Source organism: Mus caroli, unplaced genomic scaffold (assembly GCF_978045245.1).
Source record: "Mus caroli unplaced genomic scaffold, Mus_caroli_1 scaffold_14, whole genome shotgun sequence".
In the NCBI taxonomy this organism is placed as follows: Eukaryota; Metazoa; Chordata; class Mammalia; order Rodentia; family Muridae; genus Mus; species Mus caroli.
The window spans coordinates 76,111,772-76,133,210 of record NW_028227269.1 but is presented as its reverse complement, the minus strand read 5'-3'; the positions used below and the strand labels follow the sequence as shown (position 1 = coordinate 76,133,210).

General features: G+C 44.2%; 1 pseudogene; it reads left to right on the top strand.

The window, feature by feature from the left end:
* The first annotated feature begins 19,567 nt into the window (after positions 1-19,567).
* Positions 19,568-21,048, top strand: LOC110306551 (histone deacetylase 1 pseudogene; annotated as a pseudogene).
* Positions 21,049-21,439: the final 391 nt, after the last annotated feature.

The window sequence follows — 21,439 nt, the reverse complement described above, 5'->3', positions numbered from 1 at the left end:
AGACTACCAGCCCAGGGATGATCCCACCCACAAGGGGCCTTTCCCCCTTGATCACTAATTGAGAAAATGCCTTACAGCTGGATCTCATGGAGGCATTTCCTCAGCTGACACTCCTTTCTCTGTGATAACCCCAGCTTGTGTCAAGTTGACACACAAAATCAGCCAGTATACCTTCTTTCTTTGGAGAGCTGAATGGGATGGGGGTATCCCTTCCTTTCCCTGAGGAGCACACACCAGCTCCCCAAGCCCCAGAGTCCTCCCTGTCACTTCCTGAGACTGCTGTGCAGGGAGGCAGAGGGGAGAGTGGTGGAGCCACATTCGGTGGAATTGAGATTTCATTAACTCCCATTCCTTCGTGTCACTTAATTACTGCGGTCTCGGGCCTTCTCTAATGTGTTTTCCTAACCCACAGCCTCTGGCCCATCATTCTAACCATATCTATTATGACTGAATGGCTTCTTGGGAACAGGGCGACCTTCTTCAGATTGCTAGCTGAGCAGGCATACTAACAAGCTTCTGGAAGAGGGACCTAGGCAGCAAGGCCCCTGAGCTCTGAGGATATAGCCCTGCTTGCCTCACCTGCGCAAACAGAGGAATTGAGGACCCTCTGGAAAGAGAGGCGGGACAGGGAAAGCTTACTCTCTTGGCTTCTTCTGGGCAACAGGAAAGTGCTGAGCTAACAGTAAGCAAAAGCAGCCTCCACCCTGCCCCTGTGGGCAATTTAGATGCTGGTTCCTTCTTCATATCAAAGAGAACTCAGAATCCATACAAGATTTTATTTTCCTCTGCTCACTGCATCCGGCAAAGATTTCATTTTGCTCTTGTCCTTCAAAATAGATGGTATGGGGCAGCAGAATCTGTTTCTTTTCTTTTCTCTTTCTTTTTCTAAAACAAGCTGGGGTTAGAGAGCTAACTCTCTGGTTAAGAGAAGAGCACTGGCTGCTTTTTCAGCGGTAATGGGCTCCATTCCCAATGCCCACACATGATGGTTTACAATCTTCTATAACTATGGTTCCATGGGATCCTACGTGCGCCCTTTTCTGGTGTGCAGATATGTATGCACACACAACACCCATATACATTAGATAGATAGATAGATAGATAGATCTTTAAATATAGGCATAGTGGTACATGCCTTTAATCCCAGCACTTAGGAGGCAGAGGCAGGTGGATCTGTGAGTTCAAGGCCAGCCTCATCTACAGAGTGAGTTCCAGGACAGCCAGGGCTACACAGAAAAACTCTGTCTCAAACAAGAAGAAATAATAATAATAAAAAAAAAACCCATCAAGCTATTGTATTTAATTGCAAGCTCCACAAACAAATGAGCAGTTGTATCTTTATTGACAAATGCTTGTCTTTTGTCTTTACTGACACTTAAAAAACGCACAAATCAACAGAGAACTGTATACTTTGGGGGGAAACAGATTGCCTTCTTAATTATATTTTTACTTGCTCTTGGCTTAAAATTAGTCTGCCTTGCCTGGGCTAACATGGCTTTACATAGCTGTCAAGAGATCTGGAGGGAGTTAGTGGGGAGGAAGGCAAGTGAGATAGCAAACATTGGGGAATGGTCCTACAGGAGGATGTCTTTATGGATATTGGCCTGGAAGATCTGGGAGTCACCCGTTGTTCCATTCCCACAGTCTTGGCAATGGTATTCACCAATGACAATGAAGAACACTTTCAGATTTCAGGGCCCTTACTGTGGTTTGTTGAGAAAGGGACCCCCCCCCAAGATTTTAAAGGGCATACTGATGAACAGTGAGGCAAAAAAAAATGGAAATTTGGTATATTAGTTCTGTGAGTGCCCAGGAGTAAGATGCCCTTGGCACCCCTGTGATAAGAGTCACAACAGCTGGGCACTGGGAGGGATCTTATCCACTTTATCTGGCTAAGCCTTGGAGTTCTAGTCTAAATAAGCTGCCGAATCAGGTTGTGGCAGCTTTGTGAGGGCTTCCGGCCTTAGTGCTACCAAAAGAGAAATGCTGGGATAAAAGCCAGCCCAAGGCTTATGTTCCAGCCCAAGGCCAAAAGTTCCTGTGGGAAAACAGGCTGTAGAGAGGCATCTGGCAGAGAAGAAGAGCTGTGCCCTCCCTCCAAGCTTTGGAACGTCTTCTCATCCATGCCTCCAGCTGACTTTAGACTCAGCAGGCAGAGACAGTAGAGAAGGTCTGCAAAACTTCTTACAGAAAGTTCTCTGTGAAGCACAAAGTAGTGGTATGTGATGAGAGGCAGGGAAGGGGGATGCTAGAGGTCCCTTGCAGCCATTTCTCTCCTAAGTACCATCTGAGATATGAATTTCAGTAAGTTACCAATCAATAACATGACTGATGGTCAATAATATGCTGGCAAATGAGGAATTTGTGTGTGTGTGTGTGTGTGTGTGAGAGAGAGAGAGAGAGACAGAGACAGAGACAGAGACAGAGACAGAGACAGAGACAGAGACAGAGACAGAGATTTGAAGTGCTATAATAGAAAATCTCCAAATAAAAGAATTTGAAAGAGACTCTCTTAGGCGGAAAGAGTAAATTTATAAGCCTCATCTTTATGATGCCCCAGTATGCAGTGGCCTCTACTCATTCCTGCACAGACCATTCTCATGACGTCTAGAGACTGTGCAGGACACCAGAGAGCTTGATGCTCTATGTAAATGGGTCTTCCATGTTGTAATGGTTAACCTTGGTTTTCAACTTGATGGGATCTTGAATCAACTAACAGGCCAGCTGTTAAGAACAGCTGGGAGGGATTTTCCTGATCTGTTTAATTGAAGTGGGAAGTCCCTAATGTGGACAGACCCTGCAGGGCAGCTCAGATGAAAAGGAGGTCTAAGAAGGAAACACTTTTGCTCTTTGCCTGCCACCTTCATGTTGTGCTGGCAAGTTCATCTACCCTGTGGCATCATGCTCCTGCCACCACCACTGCTGCTGTGTTGTTCACTGACATTCAAACCCCACCCCTTTGGCTTTGCAATGTGACTGAAGACCGTGGGCTCTCCAGAAATGCTCCAGGCCTTCAGAGCCAGACTGGGACTGCTGAGGGATCCAGCCTCACAGATCTGAGCAACTACTGGTTCTCAACTTCTCCAATGTGAAGGCAGCCATTGTTGAACTACATAAAACATATCCCATATCCTGTAAGACAATCTAACAACCTCCCCACTTTTAGTATATAACCATTCCACAGTTCTGTTGCTCCTGAAATCCCTACACATGCCAGTGGGTTGAGCTTGCTAAGATTTAGATGGGCTGGGGCTGGGGTGTGAGGAGTGTTGTTGTTGTTGTTGTTTAACATAAACTATCCAGGGTTTCTAACCTGCAACTCATGTATCCGTGTAACACAAAATCAGAACCTTACTTAAAAGATTAATGAGATTTTTTTTTTAAAGATTACTTTTGTACTTCAAGTGTGAGGTTCTGGAGTGTGAACTCTGTAGATGACAAAGCTGTATGGTAATGTGGGAAGGTTGGACACACCGGTGGTCAGCACCGCAGCCCTGCCCTGTAACATTTGCACACGATGGCATGTTCTAGAACCCTGTGGTAGCACAAAGCACATCAGGCTCCTGAGCAATGGAAATGAGACTTGGGCAAGTATGGAATAGTGTTTTTATTTTTCCTTGATTTGTATTTATTTTAATTAATTTAAGATTAAAGTCCCCATACACAAAATTGACCACTGCAGCCAAGAGGATTCGAGTGTAGTGAGGTTCTCCGTGGCACTGTGGAGGCCGGTGCCCTTCACAGTTCAGCTGATGAGAGGTGAGGGCCAGCTGTAGGTTCTGTAGATACTGTTCAGAACGGTCCGCTAAGACAAGGTGCTAGAAAACAAATCTCTGGGCCTGCAGCTGTGGAGGCTAGCGTGTAGATGCCCCACTGCGAGTCTTCTTCTCTCTCATTTGTTCTGTATCGAGTGATTAAGGAATAGTGTGGGACTGGGGACATGGAAAGGGCAATGTGGGGCTGGGGACATGGCTTAATGAGGAAAGTGCTTGCTCTGCAAGTATGATAGACCTGGGTTTGGAGCCTCAGAATCTATATAGTAGAGTGTTCTAGGTCACAATGGAGGCAGAGATAGGAGAATCCCCAGAAGGCCCTGGGCCAGCTAGACTGGTAGACACAGTGGTGAAGAAGAAATCCTATCTCAAACAAGGTGGAAGGTGCGGACTGTCACCTGTGGTACTCTCACCCCAAAATGTATGCTGTGGAACTTGCACACTCACAAATACTTGAGCAAACACATGAGTCACACACACTTTTTAAAAAGAATACTGTGTTCAGAAAAGTGTCTAACTACAGCTCTTAAACACTCGATGGTACAATTCTACATGCTAAAACTCTACATGCTAGTCCAGGGTTAAGTATGATTTAATTTTAATTCACAAGTCTCTCTACTTATTAGTTGGATAGCTACTACTTCCTATTGTCCCCATTATCCAGAGCAGCACACTGAAATTTATAGAATTTTACAAATTTACTGTGACCCTCAGCTCAGAGTCGAAACAAACAGGGATTTTTACCCCATCTATCTGCTTCCTTCATATCCTTAAGCAAGCACAGAAATGTCCCGTAATTCTGGCTCCATGTGCCTTTTCTTCTCCCGCTTTTGCACACAAAGCACCTGGCCTCTAGACAGTTTACTTTCAGCTCGCCTCTCATCACTGTCTTGACCCTAGACACATTAAACAAGAAATGCCTAGAATGGCTGTCATTGCTGGGGATTTGCATAGAGCTTTATAGTTTACAAAGCATCGTGACATTTGTTATTTTATTTGATGTCCTCATCAACCATATGGGTACTTAGCCTCTGGTCTTTGTAGTCATAAATGGAAGCTCAGAGCACTGAGGTGACGCCTGGTCACATTGAGCCCAGGACTCACATCCAGGCCTTCAGCAGCCCTAGGAGGCCATGATAGATAGATAGATAGATAGATAGATAGATAGGCAGAATGAACCTTCTTAGGCTGTGGCGTCTGGCCATCCCTTATAGAGTGATTTTAGATACATACCCAGAATCTCAAAGGAAACCAATTATACTGAAGTAGAAAAAAATATTTTAATAAAATGCATGATATAATGTTATGTATGTGCTCCTTTATTAACTCAGCCAGCTCCGGCAGCTGGCCTAATAACTTTTGCAATTTCAAAGCAGCAATCAGAATGAATGAGGTTTTAAAGAATGAGAAACAATCACAATGCCACATGAAAACATCTTCTGTTTCTGGTGTTGAGAGAGAGAGAGACCTGTTCTGCTAAAACTATTGTTGTTTGGCTCACGTTATAATTGAAGAAAATAACTTAATTTCAGTGAGAGGTTTGCGAAAATAAGATGTTTGGTTTTCCATCTTACAGAACCATTTAATTCCTTCCATAGAATCTTCAGGACCATGGGCTTAGGGCCTCTGAGAGTTGGGACTGCAAAATCATCATCAGAACCAAGTCTTATGTGTCCTTCCTCCTTCATGACCAATAAGGAAGTCTGAGGTCACTGTCCTGGGTTAAGTAAGCAGAATGAGAAACATTCTGATGGTCAACTTGGAAGTCAACCTCTACTTTCACCACTATGCCCCAGGGTCACTGTTGTCTATACTCCTTATGGGATCCCAACCATCCAGTTCTCAGCCTATGTCACCTTCTTTCCCAGGGCCAAAGAAACTACATCGTTGGGTAGGCAAAATCCTCTTCTTTCCATTTTGAACCCTTGCTTCTATAACTGATTGAATGAACAGCTCCCTTAAGTAGACTCAGACATGCTATTATTATTCCTGTTTTGTATGTAGACAGGTTTTAAAAATGCAGTGCAGACCAACTGAGGGAATGATCCTACGGTCACCCAGCATTACTGCAGATCTGAGCACTGGAGACACAAGTCTTTAAGTCCAATTCACTGTTAGGAATCTGGGCAGGGGGAAGGGTGGAGACGTCAGGAGCAGGAGCAGTAAGGCTGGGAATGCGCTGAGCGAGTGCATGCTGAGCTCCCAGAGTGAACACTTGACTTCTGTTTCCACACTGAAAAGGGAGGAAGGTGACCCTGAAGATCTGTCATCTCAAATATCAAGGATGGAGTTACAGATGGCAGAGTGCCCAGACTTCGCAGTAGCTCTTGGCTAGAGGGAGATGTTGGATCTCCCAGCTCCTGCAGATAGATTTATAGTAATTTCTTGATGCACCCAGGCAGAGTGACTGACTGTTCCAAATCATTCCAGAACTCATGTAGGAGAACAAATAGGAGAAATGGCATTTATGCTGGCTCATCCTTGAATAAACCACTTTATTATTTTTCTCAAGTATCATATGACTGAAAGCTTGTTTTTTTTCCTTTGGTCATTAGTCTTAGCCCATTAACTGCATAATAAACAAGGATTTAATTAAAAGCCACTGGCATATTTAAAACTCATGACACAAACCAGAAATAAGCTTATGCCATCGAAAGGATCACAGAAGAGAGTGATCAGGGGAATTGTAAGGAAGTTATTAAACTGAAAATTCATTTGCTCCAGTAGAGACACCCCAGGTACTTGATTTTAACCTGTCAAGGATCCTTAATTTGCTTTTCATCTAGTGAGGGATTTGAAGATTCTTGAGTGTCTGAGGCAATCTTTCCCTCCCTGTCCTTTTGTTTCTCTCTCTCTCTCTGGGCATTTAGCAAAGAAGGTCTAGAGCTAACAAAGGAACAGACCATTTTGTGTGTGATAGAAATAGAAACCAAAATGTCTTTTCCAAGCCTGCTACAAATGTCAGTGTGTCACTACTGAAAGGTCCTCAGGATTACCCTGTGATGGAATTACAGAATTTTAGAATTCAGTGGGAGATATGCCTACCCCCATGCTTTATTATAACAAAAGCAAGTTCCACACATCCAGAAGATCAGGGGGCTCAATGGGAGAACACCAAGTGCTCACCTAGTCTCCTGCCAGGGTCTTATACTTACCATAGAGCACAACGGGGAAAGTCTGGGGGAATCCGTCCTTGTGGGCTTGAAAATAGATATATGTCCTTCCCCTGGGTCAGAAGTCTGAGAAAAGAAACAAAACCATGGAAAATCGAGTTGGTCACAACAGTCATACATCCAGTTTGCATACAAATCCCTGACAAGCTCACCTACCCTCATCTCTAGCAGACATCAGCGATAGATCTTGTCTGGATCCAGCCTAGAGAATTTCAGGTAGCGTTCTATTCTATAGATCACTGATATCAAAGGCTGTGGAACTTTCCCACCTTTATCCACAACAGGCATCACTAATAGATTGTAGCATTCTTGTTCACTTAACTCAGCCTCAGCCCAGAAAAGCAACTTTATACACTGCCAATTTATCTATCCCTTGGTGAATGAGGCTAAGTCAAAAGGATTGAAGGATATATTCTAAAGATCTGAGTGGGGAAAAATCAGGTGACTCCAGGCTTCTGAGCGCAAGAGTAGTGCAAACAAAGTACTTCTCATTTTTATTATTAAAGCAAGTAAAACAGGAGGTGAGGTTTACAGTTAGCTTGAGCAAATACAAGTACCGGGAAGGAGGACCAGCTGATGCTATGTCTTAGCATCTTTGGTCATGTGGGAAAGCCAAGACTATTCCTCACAGGCCTTTGTGTTTCCCACAGAGATAATGTGGACATGCCAGGGTATTCCCTTCATGCCCTTGCTTTCAAGTGTGTGGTTTATGCAATTATTTCTAGAAGGCCATCTGTGAGAAGAACATCCTGCACTGTATCCTGTACAGTAAGGTCACAGCTCTCTTACACAGGATCCCACCACACACAGCCTCTGCATCTCATCAAAACTGGTATGAGAAAATCCCATTATTATCTCTAGCTGTTGCTCTTCGGTTGCATCTTCTGTTTGTGCTGTTTTTTTTTTTCTCCCTTATGGTATCTCATGTGGTAAATTGTAAATTAATGCCTTGTATCAACAGAACTCACTCTGTAAGGAGTGATATTCACATAATTAGTCCAGCCATCATAACTCAACTCCCTTTCCTATGCTGGAAAGCATATCCGAATACAGGAACACTATTCTAGGGATAACATGGATTGGTCAGCCTTTTTACTGACCTGAACTGAACTGAACTGATATATATATATATATATATATATATATATATATATATATATATCAACTTAAAAGAAAGAAAAGTTTATTTGTCTCATTGTTTCTAAGGTTTCAGTCCCTGGTCACTTGGCTCCCATCACTTTGGGGCTGTGGCTGGGGCTGTGGCTATGGCCTGGTGCACATGATAGAGCAAAGCTGCTCACTTCACCAAGGTGGGAAGGACAGAAAGAAGGAACAGGTACCAGTCCCAGGATCCTCTTCAAGGGCATGCCCCTAATGAATTGTATCTTTCTATCACCAGGCCTCACTCCTAAAGGTTCCACAACCTCCTGATAGTGACACAGACAGACAAGGAAGCCTTCAGTCTATAGGATCTTGAGGGTGGTATTTAAGATCTAAGCTATGATGCTATGAATTGTTTTGTGGTTTTTTTTTTTTTTTTAAGTAGTCAGCAAATTCCATTACAAAAGTTATAGGAAATGGCTTTACACTCCCCGGCTGTGGATCTTGGTATGTCTATTAAGCACTGCCTTGGACTTTGGAAAACAGCATCAGGGGCTAAGATAAAAGCCTCCAGTCCTCATCCTGCAGAGCTGAGGATGCTGACAGGAGTCAGCTAGGCATCAAGACCACATCTAGGCAGGGCAAATCTGCTTGTTACCCCAAAGCAAGGTTAACATCTGGCTCAGAGGGAAACCAGGGCACTATAGGTCCCCTTGTCTCTCACTAGCTCCTTATAAAGTACTTCAAATTGCCTCCATGCCATAATACAAGGGAAGCCAGAGCCTTCCAACTTCTCTGACCTTACATACCCTCCCTGTCTCTATCTATATCTCGCCACCACTACCATGCACACACATCTCCACAGAATTCCCACATGTTGTTTGTGACCCTCCCTGCCCCCAGGGATCCTTTTGTTGGCCTATATAGGTCCACAAGGGCAAAGGGAGCAGAGACCCTGATGGCAGGGGGTGGGGGAAATTAGGAAACCCTGTGAGGAGATGCAGATCAGCTTTATTTGCGGTGATTCAAGGATTGTATAGTTTTGGGGACAGGGGTAGGAATATCCAGGATGGGCAAATGCCATTGACTAAAGGCTTAAGGTACAGAGATGCCTCATTAGCATGGGGAGCCATTCCGGGAATCTCAGTGCTAGCTGAAAGGGCTCTTACCTGCGACACTCTGTTGGTAGAGGGATGTGAGGGTTTTTGAACTCCCTATACAAAGTCAGTGAAAGGAGTCTTGCATTTTGCACCAAGCCTAGAAGGCTATCTGGACAATGGTAAACTTTGACCTTAATTAGCAGGCCAGCAGCTATTGGCTAAGATGGGGCAAGAAGAAAGTCCAGTGAAAGCTAAAATGTCAACAAAGAGAATTTTAAAGCTGGGAACGCTTTAATTGCTCACGTTTAACCTAAGCTCCTCCCAAGCAAGGATTTGCTATCAGGCCTGGGGAATCTCAAGTTCACAGAGTTCAGAGAAGAGAGGTCCAGGAAAGATGGGAAGGGTGGCTCAGGCCTGTGGTCTCAGCTTTCAAGAAGGAAGGACAGAAAGACTGCCAGGAGTCAAGGCCATAGTCAGCTCTAGGTTGTCCTGCCTCAGTAAGAAAAATGTGTGTGTGTGTGTGTGTGTGTGTGTTTGGTTCGAACCATTAGTATCCAGTGAACAGAGCAATGGCAGAGTAGGAAGTTTTCTCACAGACCCATCCAGAGCTCCTGGAAGCAGGAGGGAGACTTAGGTAAAAGACCCCCAGCCCAGGTTGTCTGTGTTTCTTTGCAAGGGCTCTCAGTAGCCTCTTGGTGCCTTCTGCAGGTGAGCAGAGGCAGCGTTGTGAATAATTCAACACTTCGAATTATTCAGCTCATTACAGAGCTGCACCAAAGTCAGGCCTGGGATCACACCGTTCCCAGGCAGTGCTCACACAGAGAGGCCAGCTGTGCTCTATCCAGAACCCACCCAGCCTCCCAGAGGAGGCCCTAGAAGGTGAGAAAGGAACATTCATTAGAAATTCAGAAGGAAGATTTTCACTCTCCCTTTGGACCACACTGGGCTGCAGTAATTGAAAAACCCGTATGTCAACAACTCCCTGGGAAGTGGCAAGGCCTTCAGATGCTCGGGGATTTCAGAAGGCTTTCTCCCATCTGGCAGCAAGAGAAATGACTGTTTGCAGGGTCTAGTCGCGGGCACACTCAGGCATATCACTGGTGATTTATCTCTTGGCTAAGGTGCTGCAAAGTCGAATCAGAGATGGTTATGGTGAGACTCTCTGCTGAATGAATCTGGCGCTCAGACCTGCTCTTTGGATAGCCCCTATATTAGGTATCCTTTGAGGTCACTGGGCAGGGTAAGTTGTTTTTAATTCTTGAGCTGAGGAAAGGCTGAGGGTAGCATGAGGAGGAGAGTAAGAAAGAAACTAAAAAGTAAGACAGGGAAAAAACACACCTTCCCATTGGCTTAGACTCTGAATTTGGGGCACACAAACCCAGCCAGCCCATGGGTGCGAGAAGTTATGTTATCTTTTTTTTTTATAGGGGCAAAAAGGAATCAGGCAGCAGCAACAACAAGAGTAGACCCTGAAGAACAGTGAGTGAGCTGGAAAGGAATAAGGTTGAGTCAGTCAACTCACAAAAGCCCAACCTTCTCTCATGGTAGGACTAGCGACCCACCCACTCATTTACTCTCTTGTTCATTCATTCATGTATGTGTGCCTGGTGAACACGTAAGTTGGGAGTAGGGAGTGAACATACCTGTGGGTAGGTGAGATTGTCAGAGTAGGATATTAGATGTCCTTTATCACTGAGTCTCTCGATGGACCTGAGCTAGCCTGGCAGCCTACAAGTCACAAGAAGCCCCCCTCCCATCTTCACATGTACAGTATTGAGGTCACACATTTTCCTGCTGCCACGCTCAGCTCTAGTCACAGAGCAGGAATCTGAATTCAGGTCCTCGTGCTTGTATATCAAGTGTTCTCACCCACGCAGCCATTTCCCCAACTCTCTCAAGACACATTTTTAAAAATGAATCTTTATGATGCTATAAAGCATCTTGGAACCCTAACTTTGTTTCTAGGACCAATTTTTTAATAATGACGGTGTGAATGTTTATTAAAATGAAATGCCAGGGAGCTAGTAACCTCAGATTCCTGGGTGATGCTTTTTCAGGGAGCCCAGTGATGTGGTCCTCCAATGAGTCTAGCAGCTTCCCACTCTCCATCCTGCAGTGGGCATCCAGGCTGTTCATGTTAAGCAAAACTGGCTTCTAGTCTTTGGACTTGTTTACCATGATGGCAGCAGACATGATGCAGATAGCCCACCCAGCACTGTCTCCAACAGACATTATCTCATTCGTCCTATTCTTATTCCAAGAATTTCTATGACTAGCAAAGACCAGAGCATTAAAAATGATAGTAAATTCCATCTTCCTCTTAGCATAATCTATCCGCAATGGATATATGCTTTTTTCCCCAGATCATCATGGACTTCTACTTTTCCATTTTCTGACCGTTGTTACTTCCCCTTCCCCTTTCTAATGCCACAAAATCTTCTAATTACACCTGGGCAGAGAGAGAGAGAGAGCATCAGGGCTTGACGTGTTTGTTTTAGAATTCCAAAGCCAAGGCATGTGGTTTCCTGTGTCTAAGATGATGAAGTAGCAGTGCTCCTGTGGCTAGAATCTAAAAAGAGCTCCGGCCAGAAGGACCACATTATTCACTTGATAAATCTGGTATCCAAGCAAAAGGCACTTGACCCTGGGAGATTCCAGGAACCACAAGATGATAGTCATGTCTAATGGATGCCCCCATCATAGGACCCCCTTGCTCTGTCCTCTTGATTAGAAGGAAGCATTAGGAGGAAAATACAAGAATAAATCATTTTTGAATACTAATGGGTACTTGTCCTTGCTCAAGTGCAGAAAAGCAGAATTTAGCATAATGCTGAACTCTGGATTTTTAGCTGTTAAAAAAAAGTTGAGAAGGCTAATGGGTCAAGGTGAAGAGCTAAGATGGGTTTTGCAAAATGACTGAACAGTGGGAAAGACTATTACAAAGGTGTTACTATTACAAGATCTGCGAGATAACGGGCAGAACTACGGGTGAGACTCTCATGGCGGAGAAGGACTGGAAGACAGAATGGAAGGAAGAAGCATGGCTGGCTGGTGCTGGAGCTCAGAGAGCTGGAAAGGGAGGTTGGTTGGAACTGGGAAAGAGGGGGAAGCAGTCGCTGGAGAGAAAAAAAGAATCAGACTGTTGGGACAGAAACAGACAGCAAGTGCTCAAACCCAACCCCCTCTCGCCCCAGCCTCCCCCAAGGTTTCCATCTGCCAGTTTTTCAGCTGTGCGGTACAGCATTATTCATACATACTTTCTGCAAGGTTCCTCTCTGTGTCTCCTGGGAAACTCCTATATATCCTTTGAAGTCTTACACCTCTGATATTATCTGACCATCTCATCTTCAACACCAAGTCATCAAAGAGATCTTACATATCCCATCTACATACATACATAATACATTCATACAAACATACATACATCATACATACACACACACAAACATACATACATAGAGGAGGGGGTTATAAAAGCTATGCCTGCACTAGCCCATGATCCTTAGACTTGAGCATGAGCCAGACTCCCCTGAAAGGCTGGTTCAAACATGTTTCTGAGCCCTTCTATAGTCTCTGCATCACTAAATCTGAAATGGAATCCAGAAGTGTGCATGTGTTGCTGGTGTGGAGGCCACGCTGAGTGCACCTGTCCTTCTCAGATGTCATGTGTTAAATGCCAGAGTAAGGTTTTGTTTCTGCTCCTTACCTTTTGTTGTTTAGCCACCTCCTCTCTCATGCATGTCCTATTCCACATGGATGGGACTCTAGGAACTCTTCTTGATGTCCACCTGTGCCGGTGACCCTCAGAGAACTCAGGGCTGAAGCACTTCAGGAGACTGACATTTCTCGAGCACAACTCTGAAAGAGATCACTTAGCCTCCATTTGCTATTTGAGAAATGATGGGGACTCAACAACACTGGAAGCCATGAGATTGACCATAAAGAGTTCTCCCAGTGTTCTAGAGAGTACAGTGTCACTGGGAATGGCAACGCTCTAGATTTGAAGGAAACCTGATGAAAGAATGCACATGAAGTAAGCAACTGGACTCACAGCGTCCTTTTCACAAATAGGTGAGGTGTAGAGACTGAGATGTGTAGCTGTCTGGGGACAGGACGTGCCTGAATCCACCCCGAAGCTTTAGAAGAATGTATGTTCAACATCCTTTGAAGGTTTCTATGCTTTCTGGTGATGGGCTGAGATGGTCTGCTCTTGCTTTTATGGGACTGTCTGTTCTTCCCCACTGCCTGCTGGTCCCACCACAAGGATCCTAATCATAGATAGCTCTTTTGAGTCTGTCATGGACAACAAGCACATCCAGCTCTAATTTCTCATGTGCACAGCCCCAATCTTCTATCACCAGTGTCTGTAGTATGGCATTTCACAATCTGGTTCCCACCCAAGTCTACCTGGTTCTCTATTCTCTGTGCTGTAAGCCAGCTTCTCTTGACTAGTATTGGCTAGTAGACAGTGCCTTTTTTGTTTGTTTGTTTGTTTTTGTTTGCTTGTTTTGGTTATTGGTGGCAATGCTGTCATCATTTCTGAGAACCAAGTCATAAAACTTCACTTTTCCTTGCCATCACTCTGCTTTCGTTTCCTTTCAGTTGCTGAAGATTTAGATGATAAGTAGCTTAAGAGAACAAGCATTTATCTGCCTTAAAATTCCAGGCCATGGTGCATCATTTTGGGAAAGGTGTGGCAAGGCCAATCCTCATTCTAGATCAAAGAGAGATCATAGGAACCTTTAGCTGTGTATAGCTTTCTCTAATTGTATGCAGTCTGGGACCTGTCCCTTGAATTGGTGCCACCTATTTCACTCCTCACTTCACAAACAAGGTAACCAAACATGAACATGCCCACAGACCAGCCTGATCTTGAAAATTCCTGGCTAAGACCCTCTTCCTAGGGAACTCTACATTGGGTCAAGTCGACAGTTAAAACTTGCCAGCACACATACTTGCATCAAACTACCTCTTAACCTGGGAGGAAAAGGTAGACAAGCAAGGTCTAGGAGGACCTCTCAGCTTTGACAGCACGACAGGTTCTCAACCTGTGAGTCATGACCCAGTTGGAGTCAAATGACCTTTTTGTGTAAGACCACCAGAAAATACAGATGTTTGCATTATAATTCATAGCAGTAACAAAATTATAGTTATGAAGTAGCAACGAAAATATGGTTTTGTGGGCTTATAGCTTTATGACTGGGGGGGGGCGCTAGTCACAATATGAGGAACTGTATTAAAGGGTCACAGCATTAGGAAGGTTGGGAAGCACTCACTTAGTGGGTAGAAAGTACTTGCCATCCATTCTGCCACACAGTCCTCACAATTTAAGAGGTAGAAGTTAATTATTCCCATTTTATAGAAGACAAAACCAGGGCTTAGGAGAGCAACATGTCCTTAGATCCACAGCTAGTGAGGGATAGAGTCATGTGTCTTGACAAACTGATCCCACAGTCTGCTGCTTTCAGCGTACATTAATTCTATCCAGAGGGAAGCAAGGCTTTTAACTCTATAATTAAAAGGTGGAAAATAGAATCTCACCACGCTGAGCCTGCCACTCTGCCTGTACTTCCTGCCACGAGCTTTGTTGTAGGTGACTGGGTTACTCCAATTCATGGATTGAAAAGCCAATCCTCAGTGCACTAGGACTGGCCTAATGAGATGCTTTTAGGTCATAGCGTTCCACTCTAATGAATGAGCTACTTCTGCCATCAAGAGGCCTGTAGGAGTGGACTATCTTTCCTGTTCTTCTGCCATATTAGGCTCCAGAGACACCACCATAAGGCACCATCTTGGAATCAGAGTCAGAGAACTTTGGCATCTCATTCTTGGCCTTCCTATCCTATGGAACATTAAAAAATAAGTTCTTCTCTTTATAAACTAGTGTGTGAACACAGAGATTAAGGGAGGCAGCATTGTCTTTCATCAGCTACTGAGCAGAGCTCCAGGAAGGCAAGGATTCTAGGTTTCCACCACCTCCTCACTGTCTAGCTCTGCTGGGCACACAGCATGTGATCTAGCACCGAATAGATCATTATTTACCAAAACACCCTTCAAAAAAAAAAAAAAAAAAAAGAGCAATGTTCTTTTGTCTTTCCCAGTCCCCTGTCTGATAGTTGACAGAACAGAACTTGGGTCTTCTGCAGAAGCAATATGCACTCCTAACCACGGAGTCACTTTCCAGGCCCCAGAATTGTTCACTGCTTTTTAAAGTTATCTCGCCAACTAAAGGGTTGAAAATCCTGTGGTGTCATAAAAGGTGCCATTGTAGTTCACCACCTACATACAGGCAATGCCCAGATACAGCCCCAGAAGCCCAGGGGCCTCACTGGCTGGGATAACTCAGGGAAAAAGAAATCAACGGGAAAACACAATAAGGAGCAAGTCCTTTCTATCCCCTGGGCTTCATAGTCTCCATGTGGCACACCCTTCAGGAGAGCCTAATAGGGTATGATCAGGGGAAACCCAATGTGCTTGGCAGTGTCCCACCTGCAGTTTCAGGATGGCTGGATAGAAGGGTGGGGTTTTTGAGGAGAGACAATAGCTAAGTAAGTAGGGCAGTTCATTATGGTGGCTTATGGGGGAATCTCTGCTTTTGCAAAAACAAGAAATTAATTAGAGTAGTTCCCTTAGCCTGTAATTGCTTTGCCATTTTTTTCTTCCTTCAGCATTCCTTCCCTGCTGTGACTCAGAAGCAACTATTCTGTGTTTACCACATAAACCAGAGACTGACTTCTTCCAGCCAGACAATTCTAGGCGTTCTTAAGCAGTTCTGGGAACTGCCAAAGAGAAGCCATGCAACTCAGTGATAAATAAGCTCTTGTCAGAAATGGCTGGAAGATTTAAGCACTCACCACCAAGTTGGTATAGTTTGGCTCCTGAACATCATAACACTTTAGTTAAACAACCGCTCTGGGTCTTTAACTCCTGGACTCACTGATGATGAAAAGTACTATTTGACTCTACTGCAGATGATTCTTAGAACAAAGCTGTGTCTGAGGCGGTACCTCCCAATGATACCTATGCTCATCCAGAAGAGACATCGGTACGTGGTGTCTGAAACTGAACCTGAATCAAGCCCAGCATTCTGTGCTGCTCTGCACTAGCTTTCTGTGCTCTTGTCTTGTTTGTTTCCTTGTTTATTTGTTTAGCATCTGGGCGTGGTGGTGAGCACCTCCTTATAAAATCCTTGCACTCAAGAAGCAGAAGCAAAGGTTCAGGAACCCAAGGGTATCCTTGGCTAAATATCAAATTCTAGGACAGCCTGGACTACAGAAGAAGCTTTCAGAAAGAAAGAAAGAAAGAGAGAGAGAGAGAGAAAGAGAGAGAGAAAGAAAGAAAGAAAGAAAGAAAGAAAGAAAGAAAGAGAGAAAGAAAGAAAGAAAGAAAGAAAGAAAGAAAGAAAGAAAGAAAGAAAGAAAGAAAGAGAGAAAGAAAGAAACCAAAGGAAAGAAAGAGAGAGAGAGAGAAGGAAAGAGAGAGAGAAAAGGGAAGGAGGGAGGGAGGGAAGGAAGGAAGGAAGGAAGGAAGGAAGGAAGGAAGGAAGGAAGGAAGGACAGATGGACATATTTCTGGGTTTCTCCTATAAGAACCAGCACTTGTTTTTTTTGTTTTGTTTTGGTTTGGTTTGGTTTTTGTTTTTAATTAGGTATTTTCTTCATTTACATTTCCAGTGCTATCCCAAAAGTCCCCCATATCCTCCCCCACCCACTCCCCTACCCACCCACTCCCACTTCTTGGCCCTGGCGTTCCCCTATACTGAGGCATGTAAAGTTTGCACGACCAATGGGCCTCTCTTTCCACTGATGGCTGACTAGGCCATCTTCTGATACATATGCAGCTAGAGACATGAGCTCCGGGGGGTACTGGTTAGTTCATACTGTTGTTCCACCTATAGGGTTGCAGACCCCTTCAGCTCCTTGGGTACTTTCTCTAGCTCCTCCATTGGGGGCCCTGTGATCCATCCAATAGCTAACTGTGAGCATCCACTTCTATATTTGCTAGGCCCCGGCATAGTCTCACAAGAGACAGCTATATCAGGGTCCTTTCAGCAAAATCTTGCTAGTGTATGCAATGGTGTCAGCGTTTGGAGGCTGATTATTGGATGGATCCCCGGATATGGCAGTCTCTAGATGAAGAACCCGCACTTTTTTAAAGGCAGACTGTGTCTCAAGCCTGGGAAACAGCCCTCCTGCTGCTACCTCTAGTCCTTAGTTCCATTCTATGTGTTCTTTTCATTGCTGACTCCATGTGTTTTGGTAAAGTCATACAATGCTGCCCTTTTCCCTTGTCACCGTACTAGCTGGCTGGCCTGTTAATACATGCCTCCTCCCTTCCACAGGGTGCTATAGCTGGGCTCTGAACAGCATCACTTGTAAAGTGACATTTGTAGAGTCAAAGTCCAAAAAGAGACTGTATCTTGTGCAGCTCCCCATCACTGAACGGGAAGCCCCAGTCTCACAGAACCTGGACCATATAGACCAGTCATTTGTTTGTCATTTGCATTGACATTGTCTGAGATAGCAGCATTTGTGGGAGTGTTTTTCTTTTTTCTTTTTCTTTTTTTTTAAACAAACACAAAGATAATTTAAGCAATAAAATTTGTGGAATTATCAAATGGCAGCATATAGTACACATGTTCTCACTGAGTGTTTCTGGATCTGGTATAAATGATTAGGCAATGGGAGAAAAGGATGTTCCCCAAAAGGATGCTGGAAAGAAAGGAAGCAGTTTGTTAGTTACACTTCTCAAATAGACCTGGATTGGATTTTAAGATGAGACTCAATCCTGTGGGGGAGTATCTTAAGATGGGACTCTCTTACTGACTGCTCTCTTGAGTTACTGACTGCTCTGTGTTCCAACGGTTCTAAACGGTAGCATGGACCTACATATCAAAAGGTTTTGAAGGGTGAATCTGCTGTGTTCAAGTAATTGCAGGTTCATGACTCTATCCCAGGAAACAATTACCAATGTTACCAAAGACTTACATGAAAGAATACTTATGAAAATGTGGCCTATAATAGCAGGTATTTCAAGTAAATGAAATTAAAAATGTAATATAAATAGGTCTTGATGCATTCCCATGACAGAATCTTACTTGATACTTTAAAATCTGATTGCTGAGGAAATTTTATCAACATGAAAATGTACCAGTGATGTCATACTACATTTAATTATTTGTTAAGAATTGCCCTTGCCTCTGTTTAAGACAGGGCATGGCATGTGCCTATTGCCTTAAATACTCAGAATACTGGAGCAGGTGAACCTCCTTAAGCCAAGAGTTCAAGACTAGCTCAGGCAGCAGACTAAACTGTCATCTCCAAACCCAAGCAGAAGTGTGGAAACAGCAGAACACAGAACTGTGTGCTCTTTGAACCTGATGCTGAAAAAAAAAAAAAAGCGACTATAATGGAGCCAACATTCATGGGAATATGTACAGAGATGAATTTTATGTTCTTGGTAGACCTTAATTATAATTTTATCATTACTGTTATATAAAGGGTTATTTTAGATCATATATATTTGATAAGAGACATTACACTGGCACATTTCTTGTGTTCTCTCAAATACAATCTTAGTTGGATTAACAAAACAAAATCTTTTTGGAATTAACATACTTTTTATTTAAAATTTTTCATACAATATATTTTTGTTATCATCTTCCCCCTCCTCCAAACTCCTACCAGATTCTCCCTGCCTCCCTACTTCCCTCTCCCTCTCAAAAACTATAAGACAACAAACAACAAAAACAAAAATGAAAAACAAATAGATTTTTAAAACAAAACAAAAATACCAAAACAAAAAGCATCCATGCATGTGCATACATACACACACATACACACACACACACACACACACACACACACACACACACACAAAGAAACAAAAAAGCATGAAGTCCATTTTGTGTTTGGTGTGTTGGCTGGTTAGTTTTCTGTCAACTGGACAAAATCTAGAGCCATTTGAGAGATGAGAATCTCAGAATCTCAACTGAGAAAATGCCTTTATAAGACCGGGCTGTAGGCAAGCCTGTAGAGTATTTTCTTTCTTTCTTTCCTTCCTTCTTTCTTTTCTTTCTTTCTTTTTTTTTTTTTTTTTTTTGGTTTTTCGAGACAGGGTTTCTCTGTGTAGCCCTGGCTGTCCTGGAACTCACTTTGTAGACCAGGCTGGCCTCGAACTCAGAGATCTGCCTGCCTCTGCCTCCTGAGTGCTGGGATTAAAGGCGTGCGCCACCATGCCCGGTTTAAGAGTATTTTCTTAATCAGTGATTGATGGGGAAGTTCCCAGCCCATTGTGTGTGGTGCATCCCTGGACTAGAGGCCCTGAGTTCTTTATGAAAGCAGGCTGAGCAAACCATGCTAACAAAGCTAATAAGTAGAGACTGACAGGAGGGCCGGGCGGCGAGCAAGATGGCGGCGCAGACTCAGGGCACCAAGAGGAAAGTCTGTTACTACTACGACCGGGACGTTGGAAACTACTATTATGGACAAGGGCACCCCATGAAGCCTCACCGAATCCGCATGACTCACAATTTGCTGCTCAACTATGGTCTCTACTGAAAAATGGAAATCTACCGTCCTCACAAAGCCAATGCTGAGGAGATGTCCAAGTACCACAGTGATAACTACATTAAATTCCTGTGTTCTATTCGCCCAGATAATATGTCTGAATACAGCAAAAAGATGCAGAGATTCAACGTTGGTGAGGACTGTCCGGTATTTGATGGCTTGTTTGAGTTCTGTCAGTTGTTCACGGGAGGCTCTGTTGCAAGTGCTGTGAAGCTTAATAAGCAGCAGACGGACATCGCTGTGAACTGGGCTGGGGGCCTGCACCATGCAAAGAAGTCCGAAGCATCTGGCTTCTGTTACATCAATGATGTCATCTTGGCCATCCTGGAACTGCTAAAGTATCACCAGAGGGTGCTGTATATTGACATTGATAATCACCATGGCGATGGCGTGGAAGAGGCCTTCTATACTACAGACCGGGTCATGACTGTGTCCCTTCATAAATACGGAGAGTACTTCCCAGGAACTGGGGACCTACGGGACATTGGGGCTGGCAAAGGCAAGTACTATGCTGTGAACTACCCACTGCGAGACGGCATTGACAACGAGTTCTATGAAGCCATCTTCAAGCCAGTCATGTCCAAAGTAATGGAGATGTTCCAGCCTAGTGCACTGATCCTACAGTGTGGCTCAGATTCCCTGTCTGGGGATCGGTTAGGTTGCTTCAATCTGACCATCAAAGGACATGCCAAGTGTGTGGAGTTGGTGAAGAGTTTCAACTTGCCCATGCTGATGCTGGGAGGAGGTGGCTACACCATCCGAAATGTTGCTCGGTGCTGGACTTAAGAAACAGCGGTGGCCCTGGACACAGAGATCCCTAATGAGCTGCCCTACGACGACTACTTTGAATACTTTGGACCACATTTCAAGCTTCACATTAGTCCTTCCAATATGACTAACCAGAACACTAACAAGTACCTGGAAAAGATCAAGCAGCGTCTCTTTGAGAACTTGAGGATGCTTCCCCCATGCCTCTGGAGTCCAGATGCAGGCCATAGCGGAGGATGCCATCCCAGAAGAGAGTGGTGACAAGGATGGGGAAGACCCTGACAAACAAATCTCCATCTGCTCCTCTGACAAACGCATCACCTGTGAGGAAGAATTCTCAGACTCACATGAGGAGGGACAAGGTGGTCGCAAGAACTCTTCTAACTTCAAAAAAGCCAAAAGAGTTAAAACAGAGCATGAGAAAGAGAAAGATCCTGAAGAGAAAAAAGAAGTCACAGAAGAGGAGAAAACCAAGGAGGAGAAGCCAGAAGCCAAAGGGGTTAAAGAAGAGGACAAGTTGGCCTGAGCAAGGTCTGCAGCCCCATCTTCTCCCCAAGCTCCTCACTTTCCCTCAACTTCTCAGATTTTATATTTTCTATTCCTCTGTGTATTTATATAAAATATATTAACTATAACGTCCCCAGGGACCAGAGCACAGGGCAGTGGTGCTAGGAGGGCTCTTCCCAGAGCAACCTTGTCCATCCTGCCTCCCCACCCCCCAGTTTGCATGGAAAGAAAACAACCAGAAAAGAAAATCCTGAACTGCCAAGTGCCTGCTTAGGAGCTCTGCTAAGATGCCCCAGTTAAACTTTTTAGAAGGGATCTGGGTCTCCTAGGACCCCTTTTCAGGCTTGGGTAATAGCAGCCATTTTTAGATTGGTTCTGTTTATACCTTCCCACCCATCTTGGGCAAACAAAAAAACTTACATTGCCCTGTCTTTCCCCAATTCTGTAGG